General features: G+C 44.4%; 1 non-coding gene across 1 annotated transcript; it reads left to right on the top strand.

Annotated features, from left to right (window-relative positions):
* The first annotated feature begins 7,230 nt into the window (after window positions 1-7,230).
* trnar-ucu lies at window positions 7,231-7,321 on the top strand. The gene is given in 2 exon segments: window positions 7,231-7,267; window positions 7,286-7,321. It is a non-coding gene; the product is annotated as a tRNA-Arg (tRNA).
* Window positions 7,322-13,734: the final 6,413 nt, after the last annotated feature.

Below are 13,734 nucleotides of genomic sequence, written 5' to 3'. Positions count from 1 at the left end.
CATGTATTTGTCAAGATGCCCTTTAATACGGTGGAGTCATGCGCTTAAGTAGGGTGCTGCTTCCAAGGGACGGTGCAGGCTGGATGGGCCGAGTGGCCTCCTTCTGCACTGATTCTGTAGGATTTTCTCTCTCACAGTCCGATCCGAAGGGTCTGTGTGGTGGTATTTCCCAGACGATGCCACAGTGGTTAGCACCGTTGCTTCACAGCGCCAGGGTTCCGAGTTCAATTCTCGCTTGGGTCACTGTCTGTGCGGAGTCTGCACTTTCTCCCAGTGTCTGCGTGGGTTTCCTCCGGGTGCTCCAGTTTCCTCCCACAAGTCCCGAAAGATGCGCTAGTTGGGTGAATTGGACATTCTGAATTCTCCCTCTGTGTACCCAAACAGGCGCCAGAGTATGTTGACTTGGGGATTTTCACAGTAACTTCACGCAGTGTCAATGTCAGCCTACTTGTGACAATAATAAAGATTATTATTATTCTGTGTTTGGGTATTTTAAGGAATAGGTAGAACTTCCTTGGTTCTGCCTCTTGTCCCCTCAGATTTCCATCTGTTTTTGGTTAATGTATCTGGAGTCTTGAGTTCTTCCAGTCTGTCTCCAATTCTCCTTCCTGTCTCGGGTATATGGGTCTAGGTAGCTTGGTGTTGTGATTCAAGTTGTTTAGTTGTCTGCCTGTCGCCAGCAGGTACTGTTGTCTCTCGATAATGACTGTGCTGCTACCCTTGTCTTCTGGTCATATGAACATCCGTGTTCGATCCAAGCTCCCGGATTATCTGTCTCTCTCTCCGGGTGAGATTCTGTTTGTCTCTTGTATTTCACTGTGACAGGGCAGAGACCTGATTGAAGGGATTCAAACATGGGAGTTCTGGCAAAGATCGGCAAGGATTTGGGAGGTGACAACATGTTCAAAGAGTTTGGAGAGGAGAGGGAGGTTGAAGATGGGGCAGTAATTTGTAAGGATGGCAGGGTCAAGGGTTTGTTTTATTGAGGAGCGGGTGATGATGGCAGATTTGAAGGACAGAGGGACAGTACCTGAATAGAGAGAAATGTTGACAACATCCATGGACACAGGGTAGTTGGCTGATCAGCAGCTCAGTGGGAATAGGGTCGATGTAGCAGGAGCTGGGTCTCATGGACAAGATGAGCTCTGAGAGGGCAGGAGGGGAGATGGGAGAGAAACTAGAGAAAGATTTGGGTTCAGGGCTCGGGAAAGGATGAAATTTAGAGACAGTTTGGTCCGGTGGGATCGTGGAAGGGAGGGAAGCAGCAGAGGCAGCTGATCGGATTGACTCAATCTCATTCACAAAGAAGCTCCACAAGCTCCTCACACTTCTTGTTGGAGGTGAGGAAGGAAGAGACAGGGCAGAGCGAGAGAACTTCAAAAGGAACAAACTTTTGTCAGAGATATTAAAAAGTTGCAACACTGCGTGTTTAACACAAATCTAATTTATTTGACTTTCAGCCAGAATATTAGCCCCTGTAAATGGGCTGGAGATTGTTATCAGCAGAAAGAGACCCAAATAAACATGGCTCAGTCCTGAATGTGAGGAACAGCAAAATCAATCACTGTGGTTACTTGTGGCCTCGCTGGTGACTCAGCAGGTGGGATGAAGTAGTGAATCCCTTCCCACACTTGCAGCAGGTGAATGGCCTCTCCCCAGTGTGAATTCGCTCATGTACGATGAGCTGAGATGATTGTCTGAACCCAGTCCCGCAGTGAGAGCACCTGAACGGTATCTCGTCAGTGTGAACACGTTGATGGTGCACCAGTTCCCCAGAACTTTTATAGCACTTCCCGCAGTCTGGACATTGAAAAGGTCTCTCATCCGTGTGAACTCGCTGGTGACTCAGCAGGTCAGATGACTAAATGAATCCCTTCCCACACCCTGAGAAGGCGAATGGCCTCTCCCCAGTGTGAATTCGCTGGTGCCTCTGCAGGTCAGATGATCGAATGAATCCCTTCCCACACGTGGAGCAGGTGAATGGTCTCTCCCCAGTGTGACTGCGGGGATGAGTTTCCAGATTGGATGGGGAAGTGAATCCTTTCCCACAGTCCAGACATTTCCACGGTTGCTCCTCAGTGTGACTGCATTTGTGGCTTGTGAGGCCTGATGATGGAGTGAATCCTCGTCCACACACACAAATCAAGTACGGTTTCTCCCCACTGTGAACGATGCTTTTTCCTTCCATGTTCAAAATCCTATGATATTCAGGATAAATTGTGGTCGGTCAGATCCTGATGTGATGCTTGGTTTGAGTTTCCGGACTTTGAAGCCTCCCCTTCGAACACCCTGTAAAACTGATTTAAAACAGAAAATAGGGAGTGAGAGAGAACCCACAAAAACACAAAGGCAGATTTCAATTCAGCTGAATGAATCTGATTACTTGTGGGGCCGGCTCTGGGAAAAAGTGACCATGGAAACGGCTGGATTATTATAAAAACCCAACTGGCCTCTTTGGGAGGCGAGAGAAAGAGGTGAAGAGGGACTTTGTATATTTACAAGACATATCGCAGAGTAGTTGGCAAAGCATCCAATCTCGACATTGAGCTTCATAAATAGAAATACTGATACTGAAACTATGCTTCTGGTGGCAGAGTGATTAGCACTGCTACCTCACATCCGATCTTGGTGACTGTCTCTGTGGAGTTTGCACTTTCTCCCAGTGTCTGCATGGGTTTCCACCCGGTGCTCAGATCTCCACCAACAGTCCAAAGAAGGGCACGTTAGGTGGATTGGCCTTGATAAATTGCCCTTGGTGTCCAGGGATGTGCAGGTTAGGTGGAACTATGGGGTTACAGGGACAGGGTAGGGGTGTGGGCCGAGGCAGGGTGCCCTTTCAGAGAATCAGTGCAGACTCGATGGGCCGAATGGCCTCCTTCTGCACTGTCGGAATTCTATGGTTCTAATTCTATTCTATGAATCTTTATAAAGCTCTGGTCACCACTCTTCAGGAAGGATGTGAAGGTTCTTGGAGAAGATGCAGAGGAGATTTACCAGAATGGATCCAGCAAAGGAGGTTGAGGGGAGATTTGATTCAGGGACACAAGATTATGCCAGATTTCCATCGGGTGGACAAAGAAACTCTGTTTCCATTCACTGACTGTACAAGCAGTCGGGACACAGATTTAAAGTTTTGGGTAAAACCTGGATTGAACTATATCAGATCCTGAAGGGTCTTGACAGGGTGGATGTGGAGAGGACGTTTCCTCTTGTTGGAGAATCGACAAATAGGGCATCACTGTTGCAAAATAAGGAGTCACCCATTTCAGATGGAGATGAGGATTTTTCATTCTCTTGAGGGTTGCAGGACTTTGCCAATCACGTCCTTAAAAGGCAGTGGAAGCAGTCCTTCAATATTTTTAAGGCAGAGCTGGATAGATTCTTCATGAGCAAGAAAGGTTATCATGGGTAGGCAGGAATGCTGAGCAGGTTCGAGGGGCCGAGTGGCCTGTTCCTAGTTTGTATGTAAAAGGTACAGGAGATATGAGGTGATAGGAGATATATGTTTTTACACAGCGAGCGGCAATGACCTGAAACTTGCTGCCTATGAGGGAGTTTGAAAATAGATACATGAATCATTTGATTTCAAAAGGAAATTGGACAGACATTTAGGGAAATAAACCTGTGAGGATACAGGGATAGAGCTGGAGAATGGGACTTACTGGATTGCCCCAGAGAGCAAGCATGGATTCAATGGGCCGAATGCCATTCTCTGTGTCATCATATCGCTGACTCTCTTGTATAATCTAGTTTTGTAATTTAACCCCGGGGGGTTCAGATATCACTCAGGTAAATCTGTGCTACACTCCCTCCGAGGCCATTCTATCCTTCCTCAGGTTTGTTGCCCGGAACTGAACACAGTTCTCCAGGTTTGGTCTAACCAGGGTTTGTGAATCTCGGGGCTTTTCCAGTCACACGGAGACCTGAAATCTTCCCTCACAGACAGAACAGACAAACCTTTTACCTTCCACACCCAGATGCTGCTGATATTCAGGTTCTGATGAATCGAGTGACTCTGTCAGATCGCGATGTGAAGTTTGGTTTGTGTTTCTCGTCTGTTCAACCTCCACTTCCAGTATCCTGTAAATTTACAGAAACCTCACTGTCAGTTTAGGATAGAAATTCACAACATTCTCTCCTCGCCAACTTTGATTAAATGTATTCCTGGAGGTTTGATCACATGATCTGCCCCCATCCTCCAGCCATTAATCGGTGAACACATCCATCCTTGTGACACACTGCCTTCCTCGGCCAAATGGGAAGCAAAAGGACTCATTACCTTACAGGACAGTGATTGACTGTCAGCCAATCAACTTTTATCCCATTTTCAATATTTTTCTATCCGCTGAAGAGAAATGTTCAAAGAAAATTACATTAAAATCTTCTTTACTGTCCTAATGATTTCCCAGCCACACAGGCATGAATCTCACCAAGACAGAAGGTTAAATTTGAATTAATTTAAAGTCTACTGAAGACCCTGAAACCATTGTTGGTTGTTGCAAAGACCCATCTGGTTCACTCATGTCCTTCAGTGAGGGAAATCTTCCATCCTTACCTGGTCTGGCCGACATCTAAAGGCCAAAGACGTGCAGGTTAGGTGGATTCAAATGAAATGAAATTAAATGAAAATGAATAAAAAATTGGCCATGACAAATTGCCCTTAGTGACCAAAAACGGTTCGGAGGGGTTATTGTGTTACGGGGATAGGGTGGAAGTGAGGGCTTAAATGGGTTGGCGCAGACTCGATGGGCCGAATGGCCTCCTTCTGCACTATATGTTCTATGCACATGTGACTCTAGATGCACAGTCATCTGGTTGACTCTTAAAATGCTCTGAGATACACTCAGTTCAAGGGTAATTAGGGCTGGGCAGTGAATGCTGGCCCAGCCAGCGACACCCACATCCCGTGAATGAATAGTAAAGAAAATCTGCCGTCCTTACCTGGTCTGGCCGACACGGTTCCAAACCACAGCAATGTGGTTGATTCTTTCAATGCCCTCTGAGATGGTCTTGAAAGCCATTCAGTTCCAGGGAAATTAGGGATGGGCAATAAATGTTGGCCCAGCCAGTGACTCCAAATAAAATAAAATCCCGGGGACTCCAGCCAGTCAATCCGGGAGAGTTGGTATCCGGTCCAGGCTCGCAGCGCATGCGCCCTGCGGCACCTTGTACTCTGTAAAGATGGCGGCCGGTAACCCGGGCCTGTCACCACTCAGCTCTCACTCTGTTCGGTGCTGTTTAAGACGGGACCGTTAACATTTTACTCGAGAGTTGAAGCCTCCACGGGGTATTTATGTAGCCTCCCGGCTCACTCCGCAGCTTCTATTGCTCCCCGGCCACCCACTGGCTCCAATCCTGAAAGTCGCTCGATTGTTTCTATCCCGCTCCTCGCACCGTCAGCGACAACCTGAACTGCACATGCGCCGGACACAGCCCAAACGGTGCATGCCCCATTCACAGCCGGACTCTGCGCATGTGTGGGGAGCTTCTGTAATGTGGATAGAGCACATTCTCGGCCACAATGCATGTTGGGTACTAATTCTGCCATTGAAATAGATATTGATGATAAAAATTATGCTTTGCCAACCGATTACAATTGGTACCGTTGGGCCAAGGGAACAAATGTATTAAATAAATTAATACAGCAACTAAAGAGCACAGGCCCTTCCACCAGAGTCTGTCCTGGGTGTGATTGACAACAGACCAAACACGGACAGTGAGTTGTTAACGGGTTGGGGTCTGAGCAGGTTCAGGTGAACAGTGATTTTTGTCTTCCTGGACAGAACAGTTAAACTGCCCCTCATCCATAGCAAAGTGCTGCAATTGGATCAAATTGTCTGGGCTTTTAAAGTTGGAGTGTTAACCAGTGGGAAAACTGAGGAAATTCCTTTGCACATGTGAAGTGTGTGAGTGATCTCCCTCTGAACTGCACATTAGATTAATCAATCACTAACTCATATTTATTCTTATTCAGTGGAAACATCTTCCAATTGTCTATCATATCAAACCTGTTCATAGTCTTACAGGATCAGGTCATCCTTCATTCCCTTTTCCAAAGAAAAAGTTATGCCCTATCCAATCTTTCTTACTGGATGTAACCTGCCAGTCCAGGCATAATTCAAATATCTTTTCCTGCATCTTCTCCAGTCCTTCTAGATCTATTTTACAATATGGAGACTTTAACTAATCTGAGCAGCAATCTCACCGTTGTCCCCAAATGCCTGTATGTTGCAGTATTTTAGTCATTTTACTGTCAGCTGAATGTAAGATGGGACAGAATAAGATCCAACGAGCCCGTTTGTAACACTGTAGAACATCTACAAACCTGCCTCTTCCCCGTACTGCTAAACAGTTGACTTTTTCACTCTTAACCTGTCAGCTATGTCATTAAGAATAATGTGTCAGAGAAAGACTGGATTTCAGCTTGGTGACACCAGGCCAGACTAAATTTTAGTTCATAGGATTGTTGAACTAATTTCTCCATATCATAAGATGCCACTGATGATTCCTGAACTGTCAAACCAATTTATATTTACCCTCTGTTCATCTGAAAAGTGTTGATTCTGCTGTTACTGCCACTGATAATCACACCCAGAATTGAACCATCTTCAATCTGACAATTGGGGTTTATTTCGATTCCCTGTAACTGAGCTGGGCGAGTGTTTAATATCTTGTTGTTTGTGAAATAAATCAGCTTTGTTTCAAACACACTGTCAAGTCCTTGATTTCTCCAGGGGGAAAGGAAATTAATTGATGGCCATGTGGCACCAGGCCATGCCCGTCAGTCTTTTTAAGACAGAGATATATTGGTTCTTGATTAATAAGAGGCTCAGGTGTTATGGGGAGAAGACAGGATAATGGGGATGAGAAACATATCAGCCATGATCGAATAGCAGAGCAAACTCGATGGGCTGAATGGCCTAATTCTGCTTCTCTACCTCTTTTTTAATGAGAAGATCTCAAAGAAACGTATAAAATTCTAACAGGAGTGGACAGAGTAGATTCATAAAGAATGTTCCCAATGGCGGGAGAGTCCAGAACTAGGGGGTCATAGCTTGGGGATAAGGGGTAAAACTTTTAAGACTGAGGTGAGGAGAAATGTTTTCACCCAGAGAGTGGCGAGCCTGTGGAATTCATTACCACAGAAAGTCGTTGAGGCCAATACATTGTACAATTTGAAGAAGGGGTTAGATACAGCTCTTGGGGCTAAAGGGATTAAAGGATATGTATGACTCTGTAGCACAATGGATAGTGTGTTGGACTTCTACTTAATGGCAAGTAAGGGATTCAAAGGTTGTGGGTTCAAATCCCACCAGAGTCAACTGTTAGCGTGGCATAGTGGTTACCACTGTTGTCTCACAGTGCCAGGGACTCAGGTTCAATTTCAACCTTGGGTGGCTGTCGGTGTGGAGATTACACCTTCTCCCCATGTCTACGTGGGGACGCAGACATGGGGAGAAAGTGCAGAATCCACACAGACAGTGACCCAAGCCTGGAATCGATAAGAATGGGTAATAAATGCTGGCACAGCCTGCGACGCCGATGTCCAATGAATAAAAAAAAAGTTTCATTAATTGTCACTCAATTAAGGATCACTACTTATTTAATCATGTTACAAACTAATTAATACACTAATTTTTAATTAATACATTTGGTTAATACAAGATACACTGGTTCTCCACTGAGTAGTACTATACTCCATATGCTTCATCCGCTGTCTGTGTCTATGTATTTACATTGTATATTTATTGTATGTCCTATATTTTTTCATGTATGGAACGATCTGTCTGGACATGTAGAACAATATGTTTCACTGTACCACGATACACGTGGCAATTAATCAAATCCAATCAAAGAGACAGTTTCTCACAATTCTCTGATTGAACAATGAGCCGCCTTAAAAATTATTAATGAAATGAAATGAAATGAAATGAAAATCGCTTATTGTCACGAGTAGGCTTCAATGAAGTTACTGTGACAATCCCCTAGTCGCCACATTTCGCTGCCTGTCCGGGGAGGCTGGTACGGGAATTGAACCGTGCTGCTGGCCTGCTTTAAAAGCCAGCGATTTAGCTGAGTGAGCTAAACCAGCCCCTGGGAGGTGGGGGTCACTGGCTGGGCCAGCATTTACTGCTCATTCCAATTGCCCTTGAACTGCGTGTCTTGCGAGGCTATTTCAGAGGGCACTTACAGATCAACCACAACATTGCTGTGGATCTGGAGTCACGTGTCGGCCAGGCCACGTAAGGAGAGCAGGTTTCATAAAGGACATGAGTGAACCAGATGGGTTTCTACAACAATCGACAATGTCATCATTAGACTTTTAATTTGAGACTTTTATTCAATTTCAAAAACATTTCATTTGCAGATTCGATCCCAGATCCCGAGAGCATTAACCTGGGTCTCTGGATTACGAGCCCAGTAACAATACCATTACTCCACTGACCAGCCCACACAGTCTTGGCAGAATATGATGTCTTGTAACTTCTCAAAATTATAAAGAAATTTATTTTTTCAAACAAATTCTGATAGCTCTGCCGTGTTATTTTTAAAAATAAAGAACTAGTCTTTACAAGATAACTACCTCACACACCAATTCATGTATGATCATCTATGTTCACTACTGAATAATCATTAATTTAATTATTGATTTTTGCTATGAAATCAATACATAGTTAATATGGGAAAGGTACAGAAGGGGAAATGGATGCAGGAAGCCACATGTTAGAGATGCAAAAGGGCTTCCTTGACCTTGTTACTAATGACAGTGATTACACTATGAAAATAACAATTTTAAAACTATATGTGATTACACATGCGTACTTACAGCTTCTTACATTACAACAGTGAATATATTTCAAAAGTACTCCATTGACTTTAAAACACTTTAGGAGGTCCAGTGGTGGTGAGAGGTTTTATAGAAATTTATTTTATTCTAATTGTCCACATATATTACACACGGTGTCCTCACCAAATCCATTGATAAAGGTTGAGTCTTAACTTTGTGTAATAACCACATCATTCACCATTTTGAATACTCAGTGAAATTCCAGACAGACCATATGCACAATTATTTGTTGTAAAAAACAGCGAGTTGTTGTGATTAGGAATGCGCTGGCTATGAGAATGTGAAGCAGGGAAGTATGTGAAGTAAGGGTTAATAGCCAGAAACAGAAAGAACCAGGTGGGACATCACAAATTAAACGAATATGTAAGAATATGTTATTGAAGCCATTGCAGGATGTTCAAAGTAAGGGAGTGCAACTATAAGCCACACAACCTTGAGAAACAAGGCGAATGGCCGGATGATGAGATATGAAAAATGGAGGCCGCTTGCAATTATAGCTACCATTTACCAATTAAGCTACTAATTAGGCTAAAGCTGCTACATTATCATATGCCAATAGATAACTTCAAGGTTTGTAAAATCATGTATTGGAATTATTCTAATAACCAATGTAAGAGCCATTGATAAATCATGGCTGGGCACCTGGTGTTTTGCTAAAATTGCTATACGCTTTTGTGCCAATAGACAACCGCAAAATGTCTACCTCAATGTCTGTAAGATTATGTATTGAAAATATGACAATAACAAATTAATCATGTCATGTACTAAACATTTGATAAAAACAAGCTGTAATCTGTATTGGGGCCAGCTCAAGTGAATGTAAGAGACAACCCCTTAAAAAACATATAAAGGAAAGGTGCTTTGAGCAAGACTTTGGCACTCTCAGAGAGGTGGTTCTTTGGAATACCTAGAGAGCGGCTCCGATCGTAATAAAGAATATTCTGAAGTACGGACGTGTTCGAGATTGTTTCTTCCGGACTGAGAAACAAGTGAATTAGATTCACATTCACAGCTATAAATGGTGCTAGAATCGCATTGGACTGTAACTTCCAAAAGGGAATTTGATTAATTCTGAAAAAGAAAACAAAATAGTCGAACGATGGAATTAAATGGGTCGCTGTACAAAAAGAGCTGGCACTGGAAAAATGGGCCAAATAGACTCCTCTGTGCTCTAACAGCCTTGTGTACATGTAAAACGAATGGTGACAATCTGGTACCTGCTGCCTATGAGGGTAGGAGATGCAGAGATGACGGAAGGATTTCAATAGGAAATTGGACAGGCACTGAGAGAAATAAACACACAGGGATTCGGGGATAGAACGGGGCAATGGACAGACTGGCTTCCTCCACAGGGAGCCGGCACGGTCTCAAAGGGCTGAATGGCCTCACTCCCCGCCCTCCAGATGCTGTGATTTCAGGAGAGAAATTCAGCTGCTCCAGTCACTCCAAATAACTGGAGTCCCTCATCCCTGGTGCCATTCTCGTAAATGTTCTCTACATCCTAAGAACTTCACATCTTTCCCAAAGTGTGGGGCCCATATATAGGGTTCCATTCCAGAGGGATAGAATTGAAAAGCACGGAGGAAATGTTCAGCGTGTTTAGATCATAGAATTTACAGTGCAGAAGGAGGCCATTCGGCCCATCGAGTCTGCACCGGCTCCTGGAAAGAGCACCCCACCCAAGGTTAACACCTCCACCCTATCCACATAACCCAGTAACCCCAACCAACACTAAGGGCAATTTTGGACACCAAGGGCAATTTATCATGTCCAATCTACCTAACTTGCACATCTTTGGCCTGTGGGAGGAAACCGGAGCACCCAGAGGAAACCCACGCATACACGGGGAGGATGTGCAGACTCCGCACAGACAGTGACCCAAGCCGGAATCGAACCTGGGACCCTGGAGCTGTGAAGCGATTGTGCTATCCACAATGCTACCGTGCTGCCGTTTAGAACCAGGGTTAGATGACACTGGGAGCTCTGACAACATTGGTGATCTCCATTTAGAAAAAGGAAATAGAGGCACTGGAGAAGGTGCAACAAAGATTCATAACAGACAGAACTGAGAGCATTTAACACTCAGGAAAGGCTGGGCCTGCTTTTTTCTGGAAAAGATAAGACTGATGGGTGACCTGATGGAAGCCTTTCAGATTATGAAGGGGTTCAATAATCTAACAGGAATTTCAATAGACACCTCTTTAGCCAGCGAGTGGTGAGAATGTGCAACTTGCTACCACAGCGAGTGGTTGAGGGGAACAGCATGAATCTATTGAACGTAAAGCTAGATACAGACATGAGGGAGAAAGGAATAGAAGGAGATGCTGATGAGGGGACATGGAGAGGGGTGGATGGAGGGTCATGTGGAGCATAAATACTGACACAGACCATGGCTAACCTCAGCCGGTATGGGAATTTAACCTCTGCTGTTGGTGTCACTCAGCTCAATCCAGCCAACTGAGCTAACCGATACCCATATAAATCTGTAATAATCCTTAAATATTAGTGATTGCCTATCTCCCACCATACTATTTAATGTAGTTCCCAGTGCGGCTCAGACAACTTTCCCCTCACACCCTGATAGTTTACTTCTGAGAAGCACGGAGATAAATTAAACAAAAGAACCATGGAGCCACCATAGCCCATCTTCATGGCAATGTGGCATGATTTGGGGGGTTTCCAAACAGAAATGGTAATGAAATATCTTCTAACCTGGTTAGCACAGCTGCTTCACAGTTCCAGGGTCCCAGGTTCGATTCCCGGCTTGGGTCACTGTCTGTGTGGAGTCTGCACGATCTCCCCGAGTGTGCGTGGGTTTCCTCCGGGTGCTCCGTTTTCCTCCCACAGTCCAAAGATGTGCAGGTTAGGTGGATTGGCCATGCTAAATTGCCCTTAGTGTCCAAAAAAGATTAAGTTGGGTTACTGGGTTATGGGGATAGGGTGGAGGTGCGGGCTTGGTTGGGATGCTCTTTCCAAGGGCCGGTGCAGACTCGATGGGCCGAATGGACTTCTTCAGCACTGTAAATTCCATGATCTATGAACCTCCAAACTCCCTTTCACTGTTTGATCCTTGTGAAATGTGCAACCAGATATTCGCAAGAAGGTTCAGAGAGAATCAGCCCACTGGAGACAAAGCCGTGAGACCGGCCAATCCAGCTGAAAGAAACCCTCTGACCATCCCCATTGACCAACAGAATGAACAAAATGCAGACCTGGATGTAATTGAGAACAGAAACAATAACAGCAGAATCCAATCCCTGTAATCAGTTGTGAACTTGTTGGTGTCTCAGAAAGTGCGATGAATTACAAAACCCCTTCACACATTGAGAGCAGGCGAACAGCCTCTCCCCAGTATGAACTCCCTGGTGTGACTGCAGACAGCATAAACGAGTGAATCGCACAAATAGATGTAAACGGGTGTGAGATAATCGGGATTATGGAGACATGGCTGCAGGATAACCAGGGGTGGGAACTGAATATATTCAGTATTTAGGAAGGACAGACAAAAAGGAAAAGGCAGTGGAGAGGCAGTGCTGGTTAAAGAGGAAATTAATGCAATAGTGAGGAAGGACACTGGCTCCGACAATGTGGAATCTGTATGGGTAGAGCTGAGAAATACCAAGGGCCAAAAACATTAGTGGGCATCGTATATAGACCCCCAAACTGCAGTGGTGATGTTGGGAATGGCACAAAACAGGAAATTAGGCTGATTGTAAAAGTTTCTGTAGGTATGTGAAGAGAATGATTGGTGAAGACAAATGTAGGTTCCTGACAGTCAGAAACAGGGGAATGTATAATGTGGGAGAAAGAAATGGCTGAGCAAATAAATGCATAATTTGGTTCTGGCTTCACAAATTAGATGCTAGAAATGTTGGGGAACGCAGGATTTAGTGAGAGGAAGGAACTGAAGGAGATCAATATTCGAGAAATGGTGTTGGGGAAATTGATGGGATTGAAGGCTGATAAATCCCCAGGGCCTGATAATCTGTATCCCAAAGTACTTAAGGAAGTGGTTCTAGAAATAGTGGATGCATTGGTGGTCATCTTCCCGGATTCTATAGACTCTGGAACAATTCCTTCAGATTGGAGGGTGGATTATATAATTCCGCTATTTAAAAAGGGAGCTCGAGACAAAACAGGAAATTATTGACCAGTAAACCTGACATCGGCAGTGGGGAAAATTTTAGAATCCATTATCAAAGATTTTAAAGCAAAGCACTTAGAAACTAGTGGCAGGATCGGACAGAGTCAGCATGGATTATGATGGGGAAATCATGCTTGACAAATCTACTGGAATTCTTCAAGGGTGTAACTGGTAGAGTTGACGAGGGAGAGCCAGTGGATGTGGTATATTTGGACTTTCAGATAGCTTTCGACTTATTCCTGCATAAGATATTAGTGTGTAAAATGAAAGCACATGGGATTAGGGGTCGTCTCTTGAGATGGATAAAAACTGGTTGGCAGACAGGAAACAAAGAGGAGGAATTAATGGATCTTTTTCAAATTGGCAGGCAGTGGCTAGTGGGGTACCGCTGGGATCAGTGCCTGGGCCCAGATATTCACAAGATATATAAATGATTTTCTTTTCAAATTTAAAGTACCCAATTCTATTTTTGCAATTAAGTGCTAATTTAGCGTGGCCAGTTCACCTCCACTGCACATTTTTGGGGTTATGGGGCTGAGACCAATGCAAAATCGAGGAGAACTTGTCTGCACACAGACAGTGACCCAGGCATGATTGAACCCTGATCCTCAGCACCATGAGGCAGCTGCGCCACTTATATATTAACAACTTAGATGAGGGAACAAAATGCAATATCTCCAAATTTACAGATGATGCAAGTTGCATGAGAGGGTGAGCTGTGAGGAGGATGCAGAGATCCTTC

The sequence above is a fragment of the Scyliorhinus canicula genome, unplaced genomic scaffold (assembly GCF_902713615.1).
Source record: "Scyliorhinus canicula unplaced genomic scaffold, sScyCan1.1, whole genome shotgun sequence".
Lineage (NCBI taxonomy): Eukaryota > Metazoa > Chordata > Chondrichthyes > Carcharhiniformes > Scyliorhinidae > Scyliorhinus > Scyliorhinus canicula.
Note: the sequence above shows the minus strand (reverse complement) of the source record. Positions and strands in the feature narration are given on the sequence as shown.